The sequence below is a fragment of the Apus apus genome, chromosome 10, assembly GCF_020740795.1.
Source record: "Apus apus isolate bApuApu2 chromosome 10, bApuApu2.pri.cur, whole genome shotgun sequence".
Taxonomy (NCBI): domain Eukaryota; kingdom Metazoa; phylum Chordata; class Aves; order Apodiformes; family Apodidae; genus Apus; species Apus apus.
The window spans coordinates 17056531-17062530 of NC_067291.1; positions in this window are offsets into that span (position 1 = coordinate 17056531).

A 6000-nucleotide genomic window follows, 5' to 3' on the forward strand; every position below is an offset into this window, starting at 1 on the left:
TGTTTCTGTACCATCCCACTATGTAAGCAAATCATGCTCTTTTGATTGATCCACTCAGCCATGCCCCAGCAACTGTCTGCTGAATCAAATTCCTTGCTGTGTGTGGCTCAGTCATGTGAAAACAGTGTCCTAAAATGGTGAAGTTTAAAAATATGTGCATCTTAAAAGCTGAGAAACCAAAGAAGTGTAAAAAAATACAGCATTTTAATAAAATAGGTTTTGGTATTTATATTTTTATTATTGTTAGCTCACCAGAATTTTTAGATCTGACCCAAGTCTACCTTTGAGCTAAAAAATACTAGTTTTTCAAAGCAGCAGCAAAGGTATTTGCATAAGGAAAAAGTTTTGGTAGCATTGGCAGTTAATTTCAAACATAAGCAAAGCAAAAAGATGGAAGTGGAGATGAGAGAGGCAGAAGAGCTGACTCTCATTGTGGTAAAAAGGATGAAGAGAAGATGACAGGGCTCGGGTGGAAATTCTCTGCAGAAGTGTTTTTACACTGGCATGTCCCCCAAATTTGCCTGATCCCCTTTCCTCGCTGTGCTTCCCAAAGCTCACCTCCAATCAGGCTGTGCTGCTGTGTACCAGTTTATTTTGTTTCTGTTATGCCTTATGTCTCTGGCTTGGAAAAGTCTTTGGATCAAAGTCACTATTTCAATTACTATTTTTTCAGCTTGCCACTTAAAACACGATCAAGCATATGGGTGAGCTACACAAAATTTTTCAGCGCGCATTTGAAATCAGAGCAAAACCTGATTGTTCCATCTTATTAGCCACGTCTTGTTTGATGTAGCGTGTTTTTCTAACCCGGTATCACTTCCATCTGAAGCCGCACCAGAGAGAACACAAAGGTTTCAGTATTGAAGTTGAAGGAGCACTGAAGGGCATCTTACAAATGCTACTTTGTCACCTAGCAGGAGTTCTTGGAAATTTTTCAATGTTTTTCTTTTCTTTTGTGAACGGACATAAAGTGCCTCTTTCAAACCCAGCTAGGGTTTCATTCCTGCTTCTGTGATTCTCTGAGGTGCATTAGTTGAGGCTGGCAAACTTTGAGACTCTGGGGAATACAAAGCAAGATAATCAGTGCAAACTCAGTCCTTGCGGCAACTCTGTTTGGGTGGCTGAGTTTCCCGACAGGGACTGGGGTGGGGGAAGGAGAGCAGCCTCTTTAAAGATGTACGGGAGTGACAAAATTAAAGCAAGAAGAAATAATGCATTTTTTAGAATTGGAAAAAAGACAAAAAAGGATCCAGAGCCACTCAGAGACTGGTAGGAGCTAAGAAAGACACTTTCACAGGTTTGCTTCCCAGATTTTTGCTTCACTCTAAACTTTTATTTATGAGCCTTTTCCTGTGCCACTTTTACCAATGTTTCTCGACAACACATTAACTTCCCTCCCGGTACAATAATCGACTCCAATCTGCTATTATCACGGAAATAGAAGAGGTAAAGTGCCTGTAATAGGATCCAAATCAAATCACTTTCACTTCAGCCAGCTTTTGCTGTGAAGCCGAAGGTTCCCCAGGGAGATTCAATACAGAGAAACACCTGCAGACACAGGCTGAGGCCCAGAGATTATATAGAACACGACAGGCCGAGCTTTGCACTAGCATTTCCTTAGTTACAAGATGGTCACATTGGCAGTAATAACCAGAGGCAGGACCTGATAAAGTTGTGACTCATTGGCAAAGCCAGGATCTGACTTTCAGCTGATTTGACCCATCCTGAAGCAACACATCAGTTGACAATTTACTGCAGAAACTGCTATAGCTGTTGTTTTTTTTTTTTCCCCTCCCCTGAAGCACTTGCCTTAGTCTTGAATGGTTTTGCATGAATCCCTGGTTGTGTTTAAGCACAATCCAGCCTGAAGAGAAAAAATATATCATTCTTCCCCAGCGGCTAGGAAAGGCCAGACTAAATTGAATTTAATAAGTTTCAGGTTGAGGGGAAAATAAACCTAGAAATCTTCCCTGTGGCATAGGAGAGAACTTCAACAAGGGTGGAAGTTCGGATCAAAATACATGGTCGTAACCAGCTTGTGGTATAGGTTAGAGTTTTGATGACTTATTTTTATGTAAATGTTTTAGAAATGCTAAGAGACTCTATGCTAGTTACATATTAGTATTTCATTTTGTATGTATCTCAGGAAAATAGAAGTTGTCTTAGCAGAATAAAATAAAATAGCAGTCCATATTTGTTGCCTAAGATTTGACAGGCACGACCCGGGTGGAGAAATAACAGTAGTGGTAAAAACAAAGAAAAGCAATTATTCCTGAATTTTAAAAAACAGTAGGGAAATTTTTATGGCCCAGAGCTCAGTGAGGAGTTCAGCTCCCATTTTCTTTTAAAATACCCCTCAGTAAGTATCCCAATACCTGTGCTGGTGCTGCAAATACTCAGTACCCGACAGTATATGAAGTTCCTCACATAGTAGATATGTGGCTTTGCTGAGTACATACTGACCCTGTGTATGCATAAAACACGGCAACCGCTATTGGTTGCTTTAGCTCCCAACTCATTATAATTATTAGTACATGGATAATAATTTTTTTAAAAATAAATTTAAACACTTGGGTACAAAACTCAAAAGCAAGAGATCAAGGCAAAAAAAGTTGTGCAAGACCTGAGGAGCTCTGTGGGAGGAGTGCATTCAGGGAAGTTGAAATAATAGTAGATATAAGCATTTTCTGCAACTGGCTTGGTCTGAAAAGTGTTACATGGTTTTCTGTCATATCCTCATCTCCAAAGTGTCTGAGGACTTCAGTGTATTAGGTAAAGAGGGTGAGAGACATAATGTAGATTTTACTCTTAGACTTCTTTTTCCTCATGAAAAAAAATTGTTTTTTCACTAAGTGCATAGTTGGTAAGATTTGAAGTCTTTGCTGTAAAGCCAGTATTTTTCATGGAGCAGTAAATGAAAATAACCAACTGCCTTGCTCCTCTCCTGCAAGCTTTACTCACAAGCTTTTAATATAACGAGAAAACATTTGTTACTTTTTAGAAAAACCTGAAGTAAAGGAGATAGGTTTGGGAATGTAGTTTGACTCCACATTACATTACAGTCATATTAGTGTAATGTATAAAAAAAACATATGTTAAAGACTAACATGGGAACAAAACTCCTGCTGTGAGAGATATGGAAGTCACATTATCTTGTCAGTTCAACTGCACATTCTTAATTGCTAACTATGAGCCAGAATCCAAAGTCCAAACATTTGTTCACTGAAAACCAAACCCTAATTTTACAGTTCAATTGCAGCTGCAACTCTGAGGGAGTTCGGAAAGCTCTAATGAAAAGGAGCAAAGTATTTAGATTATGGGGCATTAGCATTTGAGATGATGGTTTGTAATCCAAAACTGAAAATATGATGCTCAGGTACAGTCAGGATATCGCAAAGAGCATCATCCAGCCTCTGTAATTAGATCTGGGACTGCACAGGGCATTTTAAAGCAAAATAAAGGAAAGACTCATGGGTACCTATGTATCTCTTTGAGGATGGGGTATTAAATAGTGAAAGATTTTAATTCTAAATAATTGCTTTTTCAATTTTCTGTGCAAACCAAGCTTTATATGCAGGAAAGCAGAGACAAGTAGAAGTGGGGGAGGAAGGGAGAAATGAGGTCACTCTGTCAAAAGATCTTTAGCTTTTCCCAATGAAGAAAAGGTTATAATAATAATAAAAATAATAATACATTTTTAAATAAAACAGTATATATTGCGTGGCCTGAAATTAAACAGTTCACTTAATTTTTAGGGCTTGTTTATATCTTAAAAAAAGAAAATATTCAGGTAAAATGTAAGTGAAATCTCACTGTGAAATTAAAAATACCCGTGACATGCCCCTCTTCTCTATTTTGCTTTTAGACCAAAAGCATCTGACTAATTCAATGGGATTTTGTGAGTGTTTCGATAAATCCAAACATGCTTTCTTTGGCATAAAAAAATTATTCTATCCAACTTCATCAGCTTCTTGCAGTCACTTTTCTGAGAGAGGACCTTTGGCTTGCAGAGTTGTTGTATTGGTTACAGGGTAGTATTTCATACATCTGAAAACAGCAGGCACGGACCAGGTCATGCAGACGTGTGCTCCTAGAAATGCTGTGGGTACCAGGCTCTAGCTGGGGGAGCACTTGCAGGAGCACTTAGGTGCAGCACTGGGCTAAAATACATCTTCCTCCCCCAATCTTGCTCTGCTCACCAAGAAAAAGCAATAGTGCTGGCTAGAAAAACAACATGAGATATTTTTAGTATGTTTTTTAAAAAGCAACAGCAGCAGCAATGATGGTATTACTTTTGGTCTTTTTTTAGGGGCTTAGAGGCTAAAGCCTGTAGGATTTGAAACTGTGATCTCTGACATTGCCTTCAAGAAACACAGAGGCCTCTTTCTCCTGTGTTTCCAGGTATAGATGTGTCTCAGGTGTTAGTTCATCAGCTTCATTTATAAGAAGCTTCAGGGTTCAGTGTGAGGAGAATCAAAATGCCTCTTGCAGCGTAACGAAAAGTTACTCTGCCTTTTCCTTGGACCTTTCATTCAATACAGCACTGAGCAATTTGCTTAAACAGAGAGAGGACAAAATTCTTTTTCTATAACTATGTTCAGGCAATTAATTAAAAAAACCCACCCAAACAATTCACCCTATATACTAATATGAAAGCTACTTTTCTTTACACTGCACTTTCATCCTAAATAATATTTTTTAATTTCTTGTTGAAACTTCTTTTTGGACAAACAGCCGACTCTCCTCACACTGCATTACCCAACACAGCATTTATATTAATAGAAAATTAAACCAGTGACTGAGAGATTTTGACTAATTAGGTTTCTTGGATAATAAGAGCTTTTTAATAAGGTACATATCTCTTACAATATTGCTAATGAAATGTGAAAGCGATTCAGTACTCTGTAAGATCATGGCTAACTTGTTTTAATTGTTAACATTTTTTCTTGCCTGCAATGACACAGTCATTATTTCGCAGTCACCACTTATCGTGAAATCCAAGAGGATTAATGGTTTCACTTATACTGGCGAAAATGTTTAAGCTGTCCCGATTATCAGTGCAGTTGGAAAGAATAATGGTTATTTGTCATTGCATTTAGCCATAGAATGAATTGTCCTCCAGCCAAGAGAATCATTAACCCTTTGAGAGACAGTAATAGAGTTTTACAATTAAAAACTAGGAAGCAAAGATTTATGGTTGGATTTTTTTATATTTTTTTCTGTAGGTAGTTTATTAGGTTATGAGTCCCACTAAAACTAAATGTATTTCTCCTGCAAAATGAAGCACACAATATATCTTATTCTCCAGTGTAACACTTCTGCTTGTTGGAATTAGATTGCACTGAAACATTCTTTTGGTGAACAAACAAATCTCCCAGCTAGCCAAAAAAAAAACCCTTAAGTAATAATACTGAACATGCATTCTGGAGAAAAAAAGCAGCAACTCACATTGCTTTTTTGTCACTAGATTGCTAACTATGTTCAAGTACTTAATTTAAAGGAGAATTTTGTCAGTAATTCCCTATAATTCAAAACCATTTACTATGTATAAAAAAACTTGCAAACCCAACATTGCTTAGCAAAGTAATTAATATTGTTAATTTGGTTCATCTGGGAAGAGTTTAAAATTGCATTGTTAGTGATTGAGAATTCTTAAAATTCTGTACATGACACTGAACTAGCTGCCAAAACTATAAAAGGCATCATAAAACCAACAATTGAGTGTTTAAAGTTCTGGGTATAAAAGGGTAATATAACAAAAAAAAAAGAAAAAAAAAAAGAAAAAAGAAAAAAAGAAGAGAGAGAAATAAAACCATTACGTGGGAAGTTGTTTTAAATCAGCTGTTAAAGCGCTCTGGTTTGCAGTGCTGCTGTTCCTTATTTGTGAGTTCACATTGGCCTAGTGTAACGTGGAGTGGACTGTTGTGTGAAGCCTTTGCTTAGAACCTGCAGCACCATTTGGGAATTGCTTCTGCACTGGGAGCACTGCTGATTCCCAGC